The following is a 24,746-nucleotide window of genomic DNA, read 5'->3' as shown; positions in this document are numbered from 1 at the left end:
GCTAGACAATTCTGTAAAACATGAACATGTAGGGTGAGTGGAATATAAAACTCATAAAAATGTCCTTCTCTTGCTCCTGTGTGGCAAATGGGCAGGATGGGAAGCTCATATACATCAGGTTCGTCACCCATTTGGCAAGAACTGATTTCAAGATTTAAGAGATCCTCTGGAAATTTTGTTCTGATTTCTCAAACTGACAAGAAGATTAATTGGAAAACAAGTACATAATCAATGGGAGTCACTGTGCTGTCAATGATAATTCTAAAGGAGGAAATGAAGGAAATCATGGAAAAAATCACAAAGTCACAATGTTAAACAAGGTATCATTTCCCTCCTTCCTTCCATCTGCAAGTAGAGATTTATTAAATGTTCTTTAAGGTCATGAACTGTTAAAGGATACCTCTATACAAGATCTATGAAGGTCACATAGTGCTTCAGTTCTCAGGCAAGTTATTTTTCTTTTAGTCTCACAACTTTGCCTTCTGGAAAATGAGTATCTTGTGACATACTTTGGCAGTTATTTTATGAATGAGCAAGCACCACCCATGGCAGCCTCTCAAAATTCAAAAACATGCACCTCAACCCAAAAAGGTTTGGGGACCCAGAGAACAAGGCATTTCAAAATGGGGCAGGGCAGGACACAACCTGCACAATCTTTTGCCTTATGTAGGAGGAACTACCATCTCACCTATTGATAGGTTTGACATTATACGGTTCACACAAGCAGTTTGGTCCTGTAAAGAGCCCTTTGTACAAGCAGCAGGGTTTCCTCCACCCCCACAAGATCACTGAAACTGAAACATGGTGAAATTGGAGCTTGGTTGCATGGTTATGATGAGGGCAAATTGAACGTGAGCCTGCAACAATGCAGCATTTCAGGGTCCAAAATAATATAAGTTTCCCAAAGTAACCCTCTTCATTTCATATGCTAAACGCAATATGCAGAGTTCTGATACTGCTGGATTCAGGGGGCTGTAGCACAGCTTCAGAGATGATTAAGCTCTTTATAGGCTACTGGGTTATTCATTCCTGTGCCTTAGCCGACTGACGCTTTGGTAGGTTAAGCAGAACTTTGATGGCCACTGGGTTTGCACAACCAACAATGGCCATCCACCCAGATCCTCCTTTGTCACTTTCAGTGGCACAACATGGCAAAACAGGGCAAATATTTATATGGCCTGTGAATAGGATAAAGCCTTCCCTGGGGTGTCATTATACCAGAGGCAAATGGTGTTCTGTGCAGACCTTGTACTAAAATTATTCCTTGCAAATCTTTTTCCCCCGTTTCCTTTCTGTTTCTAAACTGACATTCCCCCGTGCTTTCTTTGTTTTCAGATGACATTTGGATAAGAAGAACTGTGCTTGTTCAACCACAGCTCTATGCTTCATCTGAAATGGTTAATCAGAAGCAGAATGTTACCTTGCTGCAAGAGATGAGAGTTCATTCATATTCCTTTGTAAACAAGTTAACAATGAAGCGGTGCTCCATTCCCATCCCTTCAAATCACCTTAGCAACACCTACAGCAAAACAGCTGGAGCTGTCTTTTGGAGCTAGCCAGCACATGGAGAGCAGTAAAGCTTCCAAGGTTAGCAAGAGAGAGAGAGAGAGAGAGAGAGAGAGAGAGAGAGAGAGAGAGAGAGAGAGAGAGAGAGAGAGAGAGAGAGAGAGAGAGATCCTTGTTTCTTTTTTCAAACAATCACAAAACCTTGCATTGCTTTACCAAAAATCTCCCACCAAACACACATTACTGTTTCAGTAAGAGAGGAACTTTTAGGCTGCCTTCATATTCACACTTACCTGGGAGTAAGTCCCATCAGTCTCAGTTGGATTTACCTCTGAGTAGACACAGACAAGAATGTGTTAGAAAGAGGTGAGGGATGGATTTACTTTCCCATGATTTGAGCAGGAATTATATTCTCTTTCAAGCGACATGTGTAATGTCCAGGCATGCCCTTGCTGCTTTCAGAATCAAGGGAGACAAATAAAAATTATGCTTGACAAGTCAGGTAGTGCCACTGACTGCCAAAGTTTGCAGGTTTCCTGATTTGTTTCTGCAGAGCAGTATGTTAAGCTGAGCTACAGTGCTGCTGCTCCATTCAGACAAATGAGGGGAGGGAGGGTTCTTTTTCATCTACCCTGTTACACAGAAAGCCACATGCAAGTAGCCCTTAAGGGATTTAATTTTCCAAGAGCTTGGTAAGAAGAAACTGGGAGAAAAGTATCTCCCAATACCTATTTGGGACTGCTGTGTTGCATAGAAAATGAAGAGGAAGGGACACACGGATTTTGTCAAATCCATTCTACCGGTGCTTTGCAGATTCTCAGGCATGTTTTGGTCCATCCTCTGCTCATTGATAGAATCTATTTTTGCAGGAGAGGGTAAATGAGAATTTAGTTTCTGTATGCAAATGCACAGTTGCAATAATATACAATTGTGTGAGACCCCAATAATAGTCCACAGGATCTATGTAACTTGGAAAAACTAGCTCACTGTGAGCTCTTCAGGTTGGACTTAGGGAAATTTGAACTTAGCTACATTTGTTGCAGATTTCTAGTAAGACGGATTGGAAGATTGTGGAATGTGGACCTGGCTGGATGTGAGATGGGCCTGAAAATCAGTTTGGCTCCTCTGCCAAGCCAAAATGTTTCCCAGTTGGAGGTGGGGTAACTCTGCTTCTAACTTGCTAATCCAATTCAGTCCTGAGCAAACTTTGCTATCCCTAATTTTTACCATCTGGCAGCACTTTTTTTCTTAGTTGAAAAGTTAAATCTCTTGTATGTGAGACAAAAACAAGTATGGAAGAGGAATTCGATTATATGTTTCTGAATAATTTTAGGCCTGTGGCAAACACCCCTCCCCTGGGCAAGGCTGCCCATGTGGTGGCTGACCAGGTGCAGGCACTCTGATTATCTGGATCCATTTTAGTTGTGGTTCAGGCCTGGTTTTGGCACAGAAGCAGCCTTGGCTGTCCTGTGTGATCACCTGTGCCAGGAAAGAGATGGCAGGAGTACCACCCTGTTGGTTCTCCTGGACCTCTCAGCAGCCATCAGCCGTGGTATCCTTCTGGGGTGACCATCTGAGTTGCAAGTGAAAGGCACTACATTGCAATGGTTCCACTCCTGCTTGGATGGTAGCCATATATTTATATATATAAATCTGTTTAAAATGTGGTTTAAAATTTTGTCTTGTGATCTTATGATGTTTTAATATAGTATATTTTATACTGTATTTTGAACATGCTGTTGAGAACTGCCCAGACAGCGTTGGCTATAGGGCAGTATAGAAAATAAATAAATAAATAAGTACACTAATGTAAAAGTTCATTGGTTGTCCATCCCCCCCCACCCTTATCTAATATCTCACAGTTTTATTCATATTAGTTTATTAAACTTACTCTAGTAAGAATACTTGTTAGTCCAACAACTGCTTAAGATGGGATTACTATATCCTTATTATTATATGCTACCAATATAATGCCACACAGAGATCTTTAGGGCAGGGTCTGTTCTATTTGATGTGTTTCTTGTCATTTGTGTGGTCCAAATGGAAAAAATTCCAACCCTCACCCACCCCAATTTAGCTTAGTGCAGTTAAAAGCAAAGGTTGCTTTCCCATTCCCTCTTATTCCCTTTTAAATTGCCTCAAAGTCAGAAATCCAAGCCATTTCCTTCATCCTCAAATATGTCAGTTTCTAAAAGCAATTGTTCTACCATCATGAGTCTCATCAAGAATTCTCTTGGAGTCAAGTTAGCCTTTTCTCCATAAAAAAACAACTACTTATTTAATAGATAACAGCACAAGACTTTGATATTTCTCAGTATGAGTTCTATTTCCTAGAAAGGACTGGAAAGCTAGACTCTTGCATACAGTTGTGATATCAAATGGAGAAGCTGTTTCCCCTGATCTCCCTGTTTCCATCTCAAATAAAAAGTGAACCACTTGGGACGTAAATCACCTCAAGGCTGGACAGGGGGAGCATTGAGCAGGGCCTTTCAAAGAGTTTTATGTGAGCTCATGAATAAAGGCCTGCTCTTCATTCTCAAATCATTGCATAAGGTTACAGACTCACACAAAAAGAAAAAGGGAGACAACAGACATATGGTGTTTGTAGGGTAGACTTCCCAGTAGAGGTAGTCAACAGGGCCTGAACAAGATACTGCCTTCCCATTCTGTGTGCAGAACTCCTGCAGACCATCAGTCGATCATTATAGCCACAGCACTATAGTAGCCAAGGGCAAGCAACCCAGGCTGCTCCGGGCAGGCCACTCCTTCTTTCGACAGAGAACAGCTGGAGGGCTCAAAAAGCACAACTGGAGTCTCCTGACATAGGGCTGGCCTTGGGTCAATAGAGGAAGCAGTACTCTGATTTCAGTTGTAAGTACAGGAGGGTGATTAGGTCTCCTACACCGTACAGGGCAGTCCTCTAGTTTGGAGAGCTGTCAGGAAACAGTCATCTATCTGTAGTTGTCTTCGTCTAATGAACTGCCTGGTCCAGGTCAGGTTGAAGTCAGGAACCCATAGAAAGGGAAAGTAAATGCCTGGAAGTTGCCCATCCTCTGCTCAAACCCAGAGGTCCACAAAAGGCTCCTCAGTCACTCGGTCAGTCTTTTCCACTGTGGTGAGGTGCTCTGCATGTGTATTTAGAGAAGAGTTATTATTTCCAGCCTACAGTGATGCAGATTGGTGCCTTCTACTGTCTTTTTTTTGGGGGGGGGCAGGGAGGGTATAATGCATAACAGGCCACTTGGTTTGGACGTGCTGCTGTGTGTATTGCATTGCATTTGAAAGCAATGCACAGATGGATTATTCAAACTCAGAAGGGCATTTGTTGCATGTTCCCTTTACCCTGCCTCCAGTCATATTCATGGTAGTGATGAGAGTTGCATCTCAGAATGTGCACCAAAGGCCATTCATCCTCACCATCTGATACCAATTCACTCACCATACCTGTCATTTACACTCTGAAGGGACAGCTCCCTTCCTGGGTTAAGGGATCAGGGGCTGCCTGGTGGACTCACCACATGTTTGGAGCCCCTTTACAAGCAAGTGATCCTCCTTTGGTGGTGCCTGTAGAGCCTCGGGGGTTGGACCATCTCCAAGATGAGGTTGGTAGGCTACATTATGCTTGAATGTTGCAGGTCCGGTGCTGGCAACACATTTTTAACTACTTCAGCATGCTACAGGGTGGCTGGCTGAAAGTGTGCCGATGACAACCGCTCTGCCATGTAACAGCTATGAGATTAATTGGAGCTGGCTACTGAATCTTCCGCACCAGCTTCCATTTGTTTCTGAGCTTAGTTCAAAGTGCTAGTAGTGACCTTTAATGCCCTTTACAGTTTGAGACCATGAAGGAAATGAAAATCCCCTTTTCCCATAAGAACTTGCCTATGTGTTGCAATCTTCAGCAGAAAACCCTCTTACGTGTGGGATGTGGGATACCATCTTCCCATTAGCCACACCTTGTCTCCAGACCACCCTCCTGAGGAAAAATTATCTTTCCTCTCTGCACAGCATGGTAAAAGCCATTCTTCTTACAAAGGACTTTAGATATGCCACATGTCTCAGCCCTTCTTTGATGATACTGGTTAATTGTATCAGCATTGCTACTTCTGTAACTACTTTTGTGGAATGTGTTTTTAATCTCTTATTTTTCTTTAATCTCTCTTTTTTAAAAATCTCTTTTGTGTATGTTATGCATTCTTAGCTTTTAGGAAAGTACTTTTAGGACATTAAGGAAAATATTTTAATAAATAAATGAATCATACTAAATTCAAAGCAAGTGTCTTACTTTTGGTTATATTGTAAGTACTGAATTCATCTTGGTTAATGCCAAGAAAGGCAGTGAATATAGTGGTTAGAGTGTTAGACTGGAACTCAAAAGCCTTGGCTGAAGTTGTTGGACTGCAATGCCTATCATCTTGTGCTATTCGCTATGCTGGGTAGGTCTGATGGAAATTGCAGTCCTGCTATATCTGAAAGGCATTCTTGTCACAGAAGAGAGGAATTTTAGCAAAGTATAACTAGCCAGGATCCAATCACTTGAAATCACTTCTACCAACTCACATGGGATCATTTTTTAATTCTAGCAAGTTAAATGGAAACCTGCCTCTCAGGTTTCAGGAGAACAGTTTCAAAATAGAGCAGAAATGCAACCAAGCATAGGACTATAAAACTGTTTGGATCCCATCCATTTTTGTTTGTTGCTTGGTTTTCTTTTTATTTTAAGTCTCCCTATGTAACTTCCTCCATGACAATACAATTTTCAGAAAGAAGGAAAGAAGAAGAAAGCAATGTTCTATTCTTATAAAATTAGCGTAATGGGAAAATTCATTCAAAGCTGTTGAACAAATCCATATTGCTGAATATTAAATATACAGCGTTGAATTAAATGACTTTGCAAAGCATTTACTAGTATGAATAAGCCAGTTAGTTTCCTCATAACCATTCCCTTCTTCTTAAGTGAGCCTTAATTGCTTATCAGGAAATTTGCATAAGCCTCAAGTTGCAAAATAGATCCATTAATGGACTGCTATCTCCAAGGCTGCAGACTAGCCTAGGTGCTTGGTATGTCTGGGCCACAATGAAAGCATTATTTTGGTCTTTAGGTGTTTTCCACCTCCTTTTGTTGCAGGAATAAGACACGTTATGTTTCGACCAGTTTAGACCAGAGCTATCTGCCATGACCTCTTGACAATATCTGCCCTATTCTGGGGAGAGAAATTAGGCAGAACCATTTCATTGAATTTCTCCAGTGGGAGGGGAACTCCTCCAACAATTTTCCATAGGTAGGACACACCATTTCCAAAGGTTGTAAAGAATGTAGCTTCTTTTCCCCAGAGATCTTTGTTCGGTGCGCTACCACTCTAGATGGCAGCCAGTGTGGTGCTCTTGGTAGGCATGTGTGAGGAATCTGCTTTGGTGATGGAGATCCATCAGGTGCCCTGTGCTCGGCTCCATGGTCTCCAGCCTGCTTTCTCACAACTGTGAGTCTGACCTCCTGACAAGCACACTGCGCATTTCTGTGGGTGCCCATCAGGAAGCAAGCCCATGCAAAGCTGTGCAAGTAGCATCATTCTTCTGCACATGTGACTTGTGGTCTTTGTTTAGGCTCTCTCTGTCCAGATAGGGCTGTGGAAGAACTACAGCCCTATCTGGACAGACAGAGTCTAGCTATAGTACTCCATGCTCTGGTAACATCTCATTGGATTACTATAAGGTGCCGTATATGGAACTGGCTTTGAAAATGGTCCAGAACTGATCCAAAATAGGGCAGCTATTGTTAATGGGAGCCGGCTTATGAAAACATATTATGCCAATCCTCTTCCAGCTCCACTAGCTGCCAGTTGAAGTCTGGACCTGATTCAAAGGGCTGGTACTAACATTCAGCTTGGGGCCAGGATATCTGAAGGAGAGCCTTCTCCCATATGTACCTACCCAGACCCAAGGTTAGCTTCAGGGGTACTTATCAAGGATCCCTCTCCAAAGGTAGTAAGGAGGGTAGCTACCAGGTGTAAGGGCCTTTTCAGTTGTGGCACCCCAGCTGTGGAATAAGCTCCCCAAAGAGGTGCTCTTGGCAACAACTTTGTATGCTTTTTAGTTCCAGGTGAAGACACTTTTATTTGGCAGTTTTTAACAGTTTAATCTATTACTTTTATTTTTAAAATTGCATTGTATCATGTATTGCCATTATTCAATTACAATTGCTATTGCAGTTTTACTGCTTTATACTCATTTTTGTTTGTATGAGTGTGTTTTTAAACTTTTGTTAACTGACCAGAAAGACTCAGCTATTGGACAGTATAAAAATAAATAAATAAATAAATAAAAAGAAGGTTGCTGGTTGGGCCACCAGAGTCCCACAAGCACCCACAGACTCCCTTAGCACGTCTTGCTTCCTAATTGAGGGCTGAGCATGAGGTGAAGTCTGATGAACAGAAGTCTGTCTTCTGGGAAGGATCATCCGAACCCATCGTGTTGGCAGCCTGGTCCACAGTTTGCATCCTCCATAATACACCACACCTACCATCACTCTGAGGAGTTGTGCTGGGATGGAGGGAGTGAATATGGGCACCGCAAAAATGCTGGTGAAAAAAATTCTGCAAGGTGGCCCTTAATTTTAGTATGTAAGAAAAGAAGATTCTTGGGGCTTTCCTAAGGTAAAAAGAGTCTTCTGAGAAATTTAGTTAAGCATTAGTGCCTGGCTGAGGTAATGGGCTGGATGAGGGCCAATAAACTGAGCCTCGATCCAGATAAGACGGAAGTCCTGTTGGTGGGCATTGCGGGTCTCCAGGTAGGTGATTTTGACCCAGTTCTGGGTGGGATAGCACTCCCTCTAAAGGACAGGGTCTGCAGCTTGGGGGTACTCCTTGATCCAGAGCTGTCACTGTAGTTCCAAGTGGTGGCAGTAGCAAGGAGCGCTTTCCTACAACTTCGACTGATCCTTCAGCTGCATCCTTACCTGGATGAGCACTCCCTAGCAACAGTGATACATGTTCTGGTAACTTCTCGTTTGGATTACTGTATCACACTCTATGTGGGGCTGCCCTTGAAAACAGTCTGGATACTCCAACTGGTACAGAACAGAGCTGCCAGGCTGCTGACGCGTACTGGCCGTTACTCTCACATAACGCCGGTCTTCTATCAGCTCCACTGGCTCCCAGTTGAAGTCCAGGCCCAATTCAAGGTGCTGATTTTAACCTATAAAGCCCTGAACGGCTTGGGACCAGGATACCTGAAGAAGCGCCTCTTCTCTTACATGCGCTCACGCCCCTTAAGATCTGCGGGAGAGGCTTTGCTCCGGGAGCCCTCTTTAATGGAGATAAAAAGAACAACTATCCAGAGCAGGGCCTTCTCTGCGGTGGCACCCAGGTTATGGAATGCACTCCCTGGAGAGATGCACCTGGCGCTGAGCTTATCTTCTTTTCAGTGCCAAGTTAAAACCTTTTTATTTAATGGCTATTTTAAAAATCCATTTTTTCATTAACAGTTGCATTTTTGTTTTGGTTTTTATATAATTTTATTGTTACTCTTTTATTGTTTTAATTCTATGTTGTAAGCCGTCCCGAGATGCTGAGGCACGAGGGGACGGCACATAAAAGTTTTAAATAAATAAATTCTGCAGGGTTCAGCCCCTTCCCCGGGCTCTTCCATCAAAGGGGTGATCATCAGCACATAATCTCCCTTGGCATCCAGAGCCTGTCCAGGTATGAACAAAGCAGGGGTGCAGAATGTCTTTCAGCCTAAGAGCCAAATCCCATCTCAGTGATGCTGCAGGGCACTTCAGTCCAGCAGTGGGTAGCCCCAAAAGCAAAAGAGGTAAGGAAAAAAGAGGCCCCAGATGGACAAAAGCTGGGCAACCACAGAACAGTCAAGTTGGTAAGAGCAGTGCAGAAGACTGGACTGGCACCTCTAGAAAAATGGGCCACACTCCTAAGGCTCTGCTTCCATGGAGTAGAGGACCCTTTAAAGAATATGCTTGCACTCATTGTAAAGAGCCCATTGATATTACAGTGCATAAATCTTTTATTCCCCTCTTGGATCTACAATGTGGCTGCCAAGACCTCTTCAAATAGCCTCAGCCTGCCTTTTGACCAATCTGCCGCCCACAATGCTACAGTGCTTTGTCCAGTTTTTGAATACTCCCTGTGATCAGTGCATGCTCAGTGAAAACACGTTGCACATTTCTTCTGAAAGCTCCTCGAAAGGCGTGGCTGGTCATTTCTGTCCTTTTTAATCTTTGGCTCTGGAATGCAGCAGGGTGACCCATGACAATGAAGAGGGCATGTGCGCAGGCAGGCTGACGCGTCTCCCTGCATACGGCTGTTTCATTAGATCATGATCCAGTACTCAAAGGGCCTTTGCAGTCGAAGGAGCCCGACTGTATCCCTTTGTGATTACACTCAGAGCTGTGTGTCTGGTGTTCTGGGAGGCGATCGGGATTTTTAAATAACACGTCATATGACACTAGTAGGTCTGCTGTGTGCCATGGCCACTTCAGATTATTTGCCTCCTCTGTGAGCAGAGGAGAAATAAGAACTGCATTCGTGAGCAGGCGGGACAAAAGCAGCAGTTCTAGACCCATTTACTTGACAGTGAGCCCCACTGAATGCAATAAGGATTACTTCTGAGTAGACATGCCCTGAATGGCACTATTAGGATGCAATGTTGAGAAAGAAAGCAGGCCTGCAACTTCTTCCAGGGGAAAATTGAGTCCTTGTTTAATAAGATTGCTAATTCCACTTAAAAGGATTGTGGTCAGCTGGGGTTGATAGGCATGCAGTTCCTCCTTGCCTCATCAGTACAGCCTCCCCACCTACAGATGTAGAGACCAATCATTTGGAGGGGGCGCGACATGAAAACATGTTCAAATTATGTCTGGAAATACTTTTACTTACCTTCACCCGCACTTACCCGTATGTAAGTGTCTGTAGTACAACCTACTACCCTGCCCTTGACAGTGACATACACTTTTCACATACAACACAGCTTGAAAAAACTAAAGTGCAGCATCTGTTGCGTACCATGTGCCAACTGCCCACCTGGATGCAGATTGTCTGAACACAGGCACCATGGTTTGTTTGAAGAGGAAACAGCCCTCAAATAACCCAACCGCAAGCCATGGGTTATTTGAGGGCCATTTCCCCTTCAGACAAAGCAAGCCACCCATATTCAGAAAGACACACCAAGCCATAGGAGGGGATGGAAAATTAGGCTAATGGCACCTGGCATATTAAATGATTGTTTAAACTGGGGCAATCATGTGAGTGGGGCCATAGGGTATGGTGTGGGTCAGAAGGGACTGTGCTAGTGTGCCCCCCTCACATCAGACCAGAATATAAATAGACCCAGCCATAATTTAGGTGCAAGTGCCGAATTAGCTCTATCACTTGCCAGGGAGAAGAACCTATTAAGGGTGTGGCTGCTGAATTAAAGTTTTGCATGGTTCAGGAAGAGGGCATGGTAGGGCCACTTATGCATTGTCTCCGCCCACCCCCAGTGGAAATGAATCACCCAAGCAGAAGTGAGAAGAAGATGCAGGCTTGTAAAAAATGTGCATATACAGATGGGTACCAATTTGGAAACAATTATAATTGTAAGAGCACTATCACACATCTTGCAAACAGTTGGGCAGACGGTGACCAAGTGGCCAATTGGCCTGCTCAGTCAATCAGTTGCCCAAGTGCTTGCCAGTGTTGGGCCACTTCAAGGCCTCTGCATTTCCTTCTTATGGTGCTTTATCTTTCAACTGAACATGGAGTGAAGGAGGAGGGTACCTGCAAATAAATGGCTGTCCACTGTACAGAACATGTAGTCACCTTAGGGCATGACCCTACTTTTTAGCATTGGACTCCATTGGACTAAGCCTTATAAAAAGGTTAAGCCTTATATAGCAAGCTGCTTAAATGGCTTGCCTTTATTGTTTCTTCCTTCTAGAACCTACCTTTTTGCTTCGGAATTGTCAAGCTTTTTGTCAGTATGTATACGGCTATGTATTCAGGGAAGAAGTGCAGTAAACTAGCCTATTTGACTTGGTAATTTCTGCTTGATTTTGAGTCCAGTGTAACTGCAGGCATGCTGGGTTGCAGGCACAGGGAATACATTATTGACTATAAATAAACTGCCTAGCTCTTGTTTAAAATAACTGTATGGCCACGGGAAAATATTCTGGAATGAACATGAGAAGGCCATGTGCTAAGCAAGGAAGGAAACATTTGGTCCCCTCACTTATCAGAACTCCATGGTTTGAACAGTTTGAAAGCTTGCCCTTTGCCAAGCGCAGTGAGAACTCTGCATGCCCAACCATCATTTCCCCATTCGGCCTGGGGTGGAATAAAGCAACGTGCAAGAGCCAGTGGGGCAAAATAAAGGCTCTGGATTGGCCCAGACCAATGTAACCCCTGACTTTCTGCTTATGGTCGAATGCTTCTGAATTAGGTGGTGGGATTCTGTTGAATTTCCTCAGCTTGGCTCCCCAGACTCCAGTCCACTTTCCCTCGGCCCTAAGTCTGCCTCACACAGAATGTTTGCAAGGGCATCTGGCAGGGAGTGAGTGCAGGAGAGCCCACGAGGCCAGCTTGCGCACATGCCACCTGCACACCTGCTCTGCACATGTAGTTTTGCTTCTCCACAAGTGATTTTGCAGGCTTTGCATATTTTGCAAACTTGTCCAAAGAAGTGCATTCTTTCACAAAGAATTACTTTGTATACCTTGTGCAAAAAAGCCACAAGTGCTCCTGAGCATCCACAGTCTTGATCTTGTCAGAATCCCGGAATCTCAATTTGAGAAGAGGAAATAAAACGGGTTCGTGGGAAAGACCAAGCGTCCAGACCATCTGAGGCTTTATTACATTTACCCAAGTTTCCTGCAGTACACTCACGATAATGCATGCATTACCGGGCAGGCAGAGGTGAACTCTGCTGCAAAGCTTCAATACAACTAAAGAGTTTTTATACACTCCCAGTCACGTCACAGGTACAGGGCAATTGATGACAGAATGCAGAGATTACAATAAGGTTCTGAGGTTATCACATACAGAACAGATAATGGAATGCCAGTCAATCATACTGTGACAATGAGATTACAATATTTCAAATTGCAGTGTATTGACATTGTAGTTGAGTAACTTGAACCCATCTCCAGATCTGCTTAGACATGTAAATTCAAGCTACTGAGAAACTATTCATGATAAGCTCAGACCCTTATCTAGACTCTAAACATTCTGAATGATCAGGGCGCATGCAGCCCTCTGGGCTAGGAAGATCCTTCCAACAATGATTATTTACAATGTATATTTGGACTGAATGGCCTGTCTACCGTAGCTTACAGCTAAAGGTGAAAGAAAGGAGTGGGGGAGGGATGCCATTTGAAACAGTGACTTAGCTTGGATTGAGAAGTACAAGATTTGATCCCACAATGCAAAAAAGCACACAGAAGTAACGCTTTTCAGGCAGTATTTATTCAAATTTTCCCAACAATCTTGATCTGCCTCGCTTTCCGGCCAGAGCCAAGACATGGAAAGCCAAGACGTAAGCACAAGAAAACTGGACTCCATCCCGATCTTTACATGCCTAGTTGCAAGGCGCAGTCGCTTCCTCAGCATACATATCCTTCTCATTTATGGTGTTCTCCAATCCACATTCAAGCAGTAGTTTCCTGATAACAGGAGGATGGTTCTGCTTTATGTTCATACTAGTGAAATTTGTAACACTGAGTTTCCCACATTCACTTTTCTCTCACACACAGTCTTTCTCTTGCACATTATCTGAGCTCTGAGGACCACCTCATATTGAGATTGCTGAAGGAAAAATGTAAAATGTATGTTGTCCTTCTACTACAAGGTATTAATAAGCAGTGCTCATTTTCTCCTGAAACCTATCTGCAATTAAGTCCAGCAGATCACTCTAGAGAGGCCAACTGAAAACAATTGGAAACTATCCTCATCCTTGAAGAAAAGATGTAGGAGGTTCAGTATCAAGGAACCATCTTCATTATTTCAGGCCCATGTTAGACAAGTGAGAAACAGATCAAGTTCCAACAAGGTTGATTTATAGTATAGAGGCTTGCATGGCAACAGCAAAAGAAAATGCCTTTCCTTTTCTCATTGCTTCCTTTCAGACTAGGATGACCATGCTCAAAAGAGAGGCCATGAAAAGGCACTCATTTGCATTATTCCTGCATATGCATGTGTCTACATATGCATTAAAATCTAGAAATAATGTTCTATTGTATTTCAATGTACCTTATTGTGTTGTAAGCCGCCCCGAGGCTTTGGCAAGGGGCGGCATAGAAATGTAATAATAATAACAACAACAACAACAACAACAACAGAATGACAAGTTGTTCAAGTTATGGGAAGCCAGTCTCCAGCTGAACATCAGGAAGAACCGCCTGACCATTAGAGCAATATGATAATGGAACCAATTACCTGGGGAGGTGGTGGGCTCTCCCACGCTGGAGGAATTCCTTCGGCAGTTGGACAGCCATCTGAGAGGGATGGAGTTGTGCACTGAGCAGGGGGTTGGACCTGATGGCCCTCTTGGCCCCTTCCAACTCGATTAGTCTGTGATTCTGTGATTCTGTGTCAAGGCATCTCACCACAACTGCCTGGGTGACCAGTGTGTTTGCACTTCTGCTATCCAAGTGCTCATGGCTGATGTGCACTTGGAGATCCCTGCTGTACGCCCTCCTTGTTCTTCTTCCTCTTTGAGCCAGGTTCAGACTGGACAACCCTTCAAGCAGAGGACTCGCTTCTGACATGACATTCCTAACTGCAGCTCCCTGTAAGCAGTACTCCTGCTTATTATTGGAAGGCAGCATCTAATGGCCAAATTGGACATCTCCCTAAACATTCAGATATGTATATTCAGACACATTTTTTGAGAAAATACTTTCAAGAAAACATGTATTTAAATGCTTATTTGGCTACCAATATTTCTGCAAACATTTACTTTTTAAAACTAAAGACATTGCACATTACCGTGGAAATGAAACTTCCTAGAAAAAAGAAGCTCTGGTTCTTCATAGGTTTGCATGCAGTTGTGGCTAAAACTGAAAACTGAAATGAACTTCAGTTTGGGAATAGCTTGTATAAGGCAAAAAGAGCTTTGGCTTTTAAAAGTGTAAAAACAGTAGGATACTTATCATTTGAGCCTTGGCTAGCAGAAGACCAGGCTGGGAAATACCACCTGCTCCTGTCCCCCTCCAGCCAAAACACTCATCAAAGCATCAGAAGCTGTGGGGAGCCTGACACAGGAGCTTCAGTGGTGAACAGCATCTGAAAGGAGGATGTCCTTCGGCCGGTGCTCAGCTTGGAATCACGGAAGCCTTGCAGCTAAGCACTGCCTGCAAGAGAAGGAGCAACAGGCTGCAGATAATTTAGTGCTGTACTGTGGGTTTCTTTCCGGTAGCTATAATGCACCTTTCCATTCACATGCAGGTTGCTTCCACCTGCAAAGGGCCAGCTGGGACATAGCCAAACAACCTATAGTCAGAGTAATAGCAGGTAGGAATGTATGAGAAATTAATTTCAGATTAGTTTTGATCAGGAGTTACACCTTCCATTCTGAAAAAAGACTCAGACTCAATCTATGGGTGAAGTCTGTACATTTTCAAAATTCCAGTGTGAATACTGGAGCCAAAACCATTGCATTTGACAGTGTGCATATACGTGAAAAAAGTGTATAGAAATGTGTACTTTTGAAAAATGCGCACAAATAAATTTTAATCCATGGAGAAGAATGCATACATTTCAAAGCTAGATAAATACATTTGGAAAACAGACATGAAAATATGCATGGATTTTCAAGTGAAATTGAAAAAGAAAACAATGTTCCCATTCAGATACAGACATTAGACAAAACAAACCTCAATCTGAACTCAAGTTCTGACTATTGAACATCCTAAATGGTAAGTTGGGTCTTCTTTGTGACCATCATCCTAATGCCAGAGCTAGAATCAAGATTTCTAGGCAGTTTTTTAAAATATACCCAAATATACAACAAAACAATAAATGAACAAAATTTACTCTGAACTCTTAAGTTTATATAAAAGTGTGCACATAAAATAGAGGCCTGTGGAATAAATAGGGATAGGATGGTGCCCTCTGCTACTTCATAGCATAACTGTCAAGGGACAGAGCAATGCACTCAGGGAACCATTTTTGGAGTCAGCTATCCAAGTAGGAGGAGAACCTTCACATCCATGTAGGAGGTATTAGAACCACTGGTATTGAAAGCCACTCAGAATTCCAAAAGACTCAACAGAGTCATGCTCCCACGTTCCTTGGTAAAGGTTATCCCACAGAACTACCAAGGCAATTTCTATTCCATTCCAAAGCCAGGCCTGACGCATGATTGAAAGGGATCGAGATAATCAGTTTTACTCAAGGGTCCAAGGCTGACTGGCAATGACCTGCTCAAGCACCTTGCCCAGATGTCAGCAGCCATCCAGGAATTATGATCATCTTTCAGGTCCATGTTAGGCTTTTTCAGGTGTGACAAGTTACTGCTGCCTAAACGAGTATTATATAACAAAGACTGCCAGACTGTATCTAGCTGAGACATCTTGAAGTCGTTTACAATTCAACATTTTAAAGACAAAATACCCACACTTAAAATCATCCAGGGTGCAGCCTTCCCAGAACTCCATGTGATTTTACTTGCATGCTTAGACAGAAAAAAAACACATCCCACAACAAATAGCACTTTCCATGCTGGTTGAGGCATGCTAGGAGATTTAGAACTTCTGTCTAGACATGCAGGTGAGTGTGCCTTGGAACAGAACGTTCAAACATCTCAGTGAAAAATACTTAGAATTAAAATATAGCATCCTCACTAAAAGCCATTCAAGATCAGAATACTAGCAATCAATGAACTGGATAGTATAATCAGTGAGGGAAGGTCTGGGTGACCAAGTGGGCCTTTGACTGGCATCTAAAACAGACCACAGTGGGTGTTCTTTGCATTTGAAAGGGAAGCTCAAGAAGGAAACCTTCATCTCCGTTTTTACTGAATGTCAGTCTCCAGGTTGTGTGACCACCAGCAAGACCTCCTCCAAAGATCTTAGCAATGGAATGCATCTAAATCAGTGTGGGCCATTCATCAGATAAACTGATCCTAAGTTGTTGTTTTGTGGATGGCAGAGTTGTTTTGCCATCCACAACACCCTGATCCTAGCTCAGTAGTGAATAGGTAACCAGTACAATTGCTTCAATAACATTTGCCTAGCCAGATATCCCACTTAAAAACTTGACCACTACTTTTTGCACCAGCTACAGCTATTAAAGCAAGCAGAAATAGCCCCACATAAAGTGCATTGCAGTGATCAACAGTATACGTTTCCCAGTGTGTGGACACAGTGTCTAGGCCAGTGGTGACAAACCTATGGCACGCGTGCCACAGCGGGCACACAGAGCCCTCTCTGTCAGTATGTGAGCCAAGTCACCCCAGCATCGCCCCAGCAGCCGAGCATCGGATTACAGTGCACATAGGGGCCAAGCGCATGCTCGGAAAGGAGTAGGGCGCAGGAGATGACATCATGAGCCATGACTCATTAGCCGCGACTCGTCCGAGCTTTTGCATGGCCACTCAGTGCACTGCCAAGGATATATAGTGGTTAAGAGCATGGGACTGGGACTCAGAGGATCCGGGTTCGAGTCCCCGCTCAGCCATGGAGCCAACTGGGTGACTTTGGGCCAGTCACAGGCTCTCAGCCCAACCTACCTCACAGGGTTGTTGTTGTGGGGATACGATGGAGGAGGAGATGTAAGCTGCCTTGAGCCCTTTGTAGGAAAAAGGCAGGATATAAATCGAAAAATAAATAAAAATAAATAAATAAAATATACATATATGCTTGGACTGGCTGTGAGCTGTTTTTTTCTAAACTAAAACCTCAGTATTCAGGTTTTATTGCAGTGTTGGTACTTTGTGATAAATAAGTGGCTTTTGGGTTGCAGTTTGGGGACTTGGTCTCTAAAAGGTTCACCATCACTGGTCTAGGCTATCCCTGTTTGGGAAAGGGCATAGTGGTATACGAAGCAAATCCTTGACACAACAATCCTTCAAGCAGAAAATCTAATGAGTGGATGGCAATTCCTGATTCTGGAGCACATTCTTTTTCATAAATTTATATCCATGGTGTGCTAGTCAGTTTTTTTCCCAGTTCTGATATTCCATTTTTCAAGTTTCACCCATTACATATGGTTCACCTGTCCTGTGCACTAGCCTTCTCATGAGACTGCCTTTCTGCTCATCTGATTGCTTCTTATCTGTCTTGTCTAAATCTTCAGCCTGCAGGATAAGGAAGGAAGAAGAGCTTGGACATGCCTTATCAGCTGTGGATGGATAAAATAACTGTTCATGATGTTACCAAAGAGTTGCTTGGCAAAGGGCATATTGGTCATGAGTGAGTGAATTGCTTGGAAGTCCTCATAGCTGGATCTGCAGAAGAATGAAGTTTGTCTGTTGTGGTATAAAACATGTTTTACACACACACACACACACAGTATAAAACATGTTTCAAATAATGAAGAGGCAATATCTCATGTTTTAAGGTATGTAAAATTCTGTTTCTGTTCTCTTTATTAAATTGTCTTCCATAAACACTTTGATTTTGGAGTTTTTTCAAGAGATTTTTACTGTCAAAAGATTGAATAGGTCAGTGATTTGAAAAGACAGGGAAGAAGGGGTATGAATGAAGGATAAAGAGGATTTTTTAAATATGTGGGCTGGTTGACTGATTCTGGGTTGCATGAATTTTTCATTGTTTCACAGAGGAGGACAAAGCTTTAGATGCATCCTCAATAAATCAAAACAAAATCATATGGAGTTCTGGAAAATGTAGCCTGCAAATATGCATGGTTTCCAGTGGACACTTAAAAAAACAATGTTGAAACACTCCAGCACATCCATTGTGTTTGTGCATTGCTGTAAAATCACTGGCTTTTCAGTTTTGCAAATTGCTAAATTGCTCCAAGAGCTATTAGCAGGTACAAAAAAAAAAGTGTGGCAGTTTTGCTTTCTGTTTCTTCCTCAATTTCATTGTCAAGATTTGTTGGAATGGTGAATGCATGTACAAGACACACAATAGGGTACTAATTGCAAGTGATTAGCCACTGTTCCAAAATGCTGGTATTCACCCTGTGCAAGCACCCTGCAGTATTTTCTCTAGTGACACAGAGGTAGTCCAATAACTCCAAGAAAAATATGAATGCAGTACACTCAGCTACATTCGTCATCCAGTTCCTTTCAATTATTATCCCCCCCTCCAAATGCACACACCATTTGCTCATTATTTTTGCAAATTAGTCCTTGAGTAAAGATTGTTCATAAATACATGGGTTTCAACTTCTGAAACAGAAAAAAGAAAGAACTTGGCTGTGATTGAATACATGGTTTCATTTAGAAACCAAATGATTGACAGCCACCTTTTCTTCTAGTAGCTTCTGTTTAAAAAATATTGTTCAGATGGAACAATATACACAATATAGATTGATTGTCACGATGTATAATTATTTGTTTATAGAATACGTTAAGTGTGCGAGGGGTTTATTGCTTATTTATTTAAGGCATTTTTACCCTGCCTTTGAACCAAAACGTCTCCCAGAGCGATTTACAAACATCAATAATGCAACAGTTCCTCCCTTTGGGCTTACAATCTAAAAGCCGCAGCACAAAAGGAAAGGGGATGAGAAGGAAGAGGTGGAAAAGCAAACTCAGGCACTTGTTCTTAGATACAATGTTCTTAAGGCACTCTTTCTGGGAGGGAAATGCAAGGCAAGCTCCCTGCAGCAGCTTCTTCTCTGGCCAATGCCTGGGGTCAGGTAGTTTCCCCTGCATCCTGTGATGTAGGGGCAGAGTCTCCCAGTCCTCCGGTTGATGGATGAAGTCAGGATGTTCTGCACGTTAGTGCTGCAGTCCCAGAGCCAGAGCACAAGAACCTAAGAAAAGCCATGCAGGATCACACCAAAGGTCCATCACTCTGCACACTTGGTGGCAAACCAGCTCCTCAGCAGCTCTTATATACAGGCATGGCACCTCTGCTAAAGGAGATGAGACAGAGCCGGCAAGGCTAGCAGCCACTGATAGCCTCCTCCCGCATGAATTTGTCCCATCCCCTTTTAAAGCCATCCATTTTGGAAGCCATCACCACTTTCCATGTTTAGTTTAGTTTAGTCCATAGTTTGACTACATGCTGTGTGAAGAAATACTTCCTTTTATCTGCCCTAAACCACCCACCAGTCAGCTTCATGAGATGACCCCGGGTTCAAGTGTTATAGCAGAGGGAGAAAAATATATCCCTTTCCACTTTCTTCACACCATGCATTATTTTAAACACCTCTATCATGTCTCCCCTTACTCACCTTTTTTATAGTCTTTATTTCATGCACTGTTATAACCACTTTGTACGTTTACAGTCTATCAATCATTTCCATTTTACAGTAGTGTTACAGCTTGGTCACAAAATAGGAGAAATAGAGATGGCGGGGAAATAATTGAGTCATATTTCTCCTTTCCTTACTTCTATATATAAAGTGAATTATAATCATCATACCTTTATAGGGTTGGCTTACCACTGACAAATCCTGCTTTTGTTTGGCGGGGGCTCCGTACACATAGCCAAAGATTATATTTCCACAAAATCATTGTACTCAAGGAGGCTCGCAAGAAATCAGATGGTTTAAATCCACAAATGGTACAATAATAACAAGATAATGCCCCAAATTAAAGTGAGAGCTCAACAGTTATCTATCCATTATGAAAATATCAAAACATTAGATGGCCATGAAACATATCATAATCAACAACAGCATTACAAATAACAGTGACATTAATGCAGTCATTTCATCAACAACTTCATATGTACATTTTCTGTCACTTGTAATCTAGCAAATGTAATTTTAGTTATTCTGCTTTCAGGTGAGTACACAATTTGCTAAAGCAAAGGATCAAATGAGTGTGTTGTGTCAATTTCCTTTCATTGTCTTCAGTGCACTTCCCTTCAGTGCCACCATGTCATCCTCTTTTTGGTAATTAATACCCATGAACAGAACTAAACAGAACATGACTGGAGGTTAGAAGAAGATGACACTTCCTCGCTTGACTTGGCAACAGCCCCGGTCAGACATTGAGGAATATAACAATGTTCCGCCTAGAACTTTGACCAGCCTTCTGATGAAGCTCATTCATCTGACATGATTGTCACAGTAGGGATATTTCCATGTGACCATCTGAGCTGGTGTCAGTGACAGTGTTTTGTGTTTTTCTTTCAGCATCCTCATCTTGTCTTCCAGTCGTGCTGTTTGCAGGCTGTCCCTTATAGCCAGGAGCACACAGAGAGCTCAGCATGAATTGGGGTATTTTGGCACAGCCTTGGGCTGGACTTACAGTGAGGATCCAGGGGCCTGGAGTCCTTTGGATAATCAAATGTGCTTTCTTCCTCAGCACTGATGCTAACCCCTCACCAGGATGTGCCTCATGTTTACTTTGCCTGCTCCCCAGTACTTTGCTCACGCTGCCTTTACCTCCATGTATTTCCCTCCTGCCTTCCCCTGACAACCATTCTTCCTACTATACAAACTTAGCTGACCTCTGCTTGATAAAGTCATATTTCCAAGCATTTGCCTGCAGCAACACCCTTCCTTCCTTCCTTCCTTCCTTCCTTCCTTCCTTCCTTCCTTCCTTCCTTCCTTCCTTCCATGCCTGGTTGAGATGAACTAGTGGGTAGTGCCTCTGACTGGATGGAGGGGGTTCAACCTGTTCTCGATGGGGTTGCAGTCCCCTTGAAGGAGCAGGTTCCTTGAGCCATCTCTGTCACTTGAGGCCCAGGTGGCTTCCATGACTTGGGGTGCCTTCTACCAGTTCTGTCCGATCTGGACGCAGAGAGACTGCTATCATGCTTTGGTGATCTCTAAACTAGATTACTGCAATTTGCTCTGTGTGGGGCTGACCTTGAAGACTATTCAGAAGCTGCAGCTTGCACAAAATGTGGCAGCATGGTTAATAACGGGGAACAGATGTTCATACCAGACAGCACCAATTCTGGCCAACTTGCATTGACTGCCCATATGCTTCCAAGTCCAATTCAAGGTACTGGTTTTGACCTACAAAGCCCCTCAAGGCTTGGGACCACAACGTCTGGTGGAGAACCTCTTACTCAGGCTCTGGAGTCAGCCTTGGATTGTCACCTCTAAGGAAAGCTCAGTAGCAACAAGGAGAAGGCCTTTTCAGTGGTGGCTCCCCTGTATGGCATGACCTTCCCACTCAGGCCTACCTGGCACCAACTTTAATGTCCTTTTGGCAACAGGTTAAGATGATCCTCTACTTCGGGGCATTTAATTAGTTTACTGTGGCTTTGTTAACTGCTTAATCAGGTCATCTGATTAATCTGTATAGGGTACTGTAACTTTTTAAAATAACGGCCTACTTTTAATGATGTTTTTAAATGCTGCTTTCATTTTATGTGTTGTAAACTGTAGCTCTGGCTATTGGGCAGCATAGAAATTAAAATAATGCATACATACATATGAATGAGGAAGTGAGGGTAAGACAGCAAACAGCAGGAGAAAAGGAGAACTAAGCAAAAAGAGGTGGGGTGAGGAAGAGGTGGGTGGGAGGAGGAGAAGGAGGGGGAGGAAGCGCATTAGGGCGCAGTGGGGTGTGTGTAGAAATATCACCTTGATGGAGTCGGGGGTGGAGAGAGAGCAAGGGAGACAGAGTGTTCATGGTGAGGAAGGGAAAGAAAGCTCACCAATAGAAAAAGAAGCAAGCGGAAAGTTGGCAGCTCAGCAGGGAAGTCATTCCATACCCTGAGTATGGCCCTTCTTGTTGCTACCAGCCAAGCCTCCCTTGGGAGCATCAGTCTGAGGTAGGCCCCAGAGAGCAGGGGACCAACAATGAGGAGGATGTGCCTAAGAGCGGTGGGGGCAAGGATAAAGGGCTTCTTGCCCAGGACTCCTCAATTATGCCAGTGCTGCTGCACAACAACATCCTATCAGTATGCAGAATTCTCTCAGTGTGTTCTGCGGGGGGGACCGCATGGTGCCTCCAGTGGCCTGGCCAGGCATTGCAGGCAGCTGTGAGCTGTGCAGGCATGGAAGGAGACTGTAGCACACTTTCCCCAAGCCCTGTGTGCTGGATGTGTGGGAATTCAACTCCCATCATCCCGATCCCCATGCAGAGTGCTCCAGGTGGGGATGGTGATTGTAGGGGGAAGGATCTTCGTACCCCTGAGCACCTGGCCTGATCCTTCTGGCCACTTGCACTGGACTCCCTGCAGCAAACACTCCGAGGGCGCCATTGACCTCTTGTGGCTTGATTTGCCCCGGGGGCACCTCCCGCAGCAGAGGGAGCTCTTCCTTGTCCCTTGGGGAGGCTTCCCACTTGGGGGCATTTTCCCCAGGACTGACATGCAAGAGTGGTGGGGACAAGGATAAAGGGCTTCTTGCCCAGGACTCCTCAATTATGCCAGTGCCCCTGCACAACAACATCCTATCAGTATGCAGAATTCTCTCGGTGTGTTCTGCGGGGGGAACCGCATGGTGCCTCCAGTGGCCTGGCCAGGCATTGCAGGCAGCTGTGAGCTGTGCAGGCATGGAAGGAGACTGTAGCACACTTTCCCCAAGCCCTGTGTGCTGGATGTGTGGGAATTCAACTCCCATCATCCCGATCCCCATGCAGAGTGCTCCAGGTGGGGATGGTGATTGTAGGGGGAAGGATCTTCGCACCCCTGAGCACCTGGCCTGATCCTTCTGGCCACTTGCACTGGACTCCCTGCAGCAAACACTCCGAGGGCGCCATTGACCTCTTGTGGCTTGATTTGCCCCGGGGGCACCTCCCGCAGCAGAGGGAGCTCTTCCTTGTCCCTTGGGGAGGCTTCCCACTTGGGGGCATTTTCCCCAGGACTGACGTGCAAGAGTGGTGGGGACAAGGATAAAGGGCTTCTTGCCCAGGACTCCTCAATTATGCCAGTGCCCCTGCACAACGACATCCTATCAGTCCTAAAGGACTATGGACAGTTCTCTCTTCTTGTCACCGTCTCAGAAGTCTTCCCTGTCCAGGTAAGCAATGCAAAGACTGCGCTGCAATGAGCCGCACTGGGGGCGGGGGGAGCCGTGTGGCAGCACCACATCCTCTTTCTATCACCTCCACTTGTCCTCCTGGCATTGCATATCCAGCTCTCTGCTGAGAAGTGAGCCAGGAGCGTGGGGAGCTTCCCCATGTGGATACACCCTAATTAAGCACATCTTTGTGTGGTTGAATTATGAGTGCTCTCATTTGTTAATGACATCAGTCTCATAGGGGGAAAGTTGATAAAATAATGAGCCACGCTGCTGCTGATCTTTCACCAAGTATGTAAATGTCCCCATTGTTTGCTGTCCAAAATCATTCCAGCTTGGTAATTGTTTCATGACACAAGAGGCAATGAAAATCCATTTAGTTAACTGAGATCCTTGAGTTTTGATTAAATTTGACTGCAGCTCATCAGTGCACTCTGTGAATAGAAATGAAACCGTCTTTTCTGTTTCATTCTTTTGGGTTCATATCCCAAGAATGCACAGTGCTCCAGTACAGCCAAGTATATTATTAAATGGTTTTATATTTTCATAATGGCCTACTCTTCAGGGGCCTATGGTAGTGAATATTTCATGGCAGGCAACAACCACCATCACAACGGGTCTCACACAGCCTCACAATCTCGTGTTGACACTGTGAACTCACCTGCAACATCACCATTTAGGAAGGGTGGGGAGGGGTCTTAAATCCCCCACCCCATAATTCAGACTAGGTTGATTGTCTGACAGGGCATCTGTGTTTCTGGTTAATGAAATATGAAAGAATAGCCAGAAAAGCTGTCTTTAAAATGCACTCGCCTTTGGCTTGCTGTGTTTATTTGTTTGCACTTATAGTTTAAAAGTCTCTCCAAATAAAACTTGCTGCAAATTTTGCTGTTAATGGGCTCCAATTGCAGAATGGAAACGTTCTACCCCTGGAGACCAATTTGGAATGCCAGAATCTGTCTGGGAGGGTCGGTGGTTCCTGAAGAATAGATTTCAGAGGCCTGAACTGGGAAGCAGAGCCTCTCTGGGAGAGGAAGGAGAAATCCTGCTGCCTGAGAGAAAACTCACACGTGCAATCTTGGGTGTTACCCTTTCTGTTCTTCTTTCTTGAATACTTTCATGCCATAAATCTGAAAGCAAATTCAAGCGAAAATTTAGAAAGTTTATTCTTAAAATAAGTCTGCCCCT

The sequence above is a fragment of the Varanus komodoensis genome, unplaced genomic scaffold, assembly GCF_004798865.1.
Source record: "Varanus komodoensis strain SLA01 unplaced genomic scaffold, ASM479886v1 scaffold25, whole genome shotgun sequence".
Taxonomy (NCBI): Eukaryota; Metazoa; Chordata; class Lepidosauria; order Squamata; family Varanidae; genus Varanus; species Varanus komodoensis.
This window is presented reverse-complemented; position numbering follows the sequence as displayed.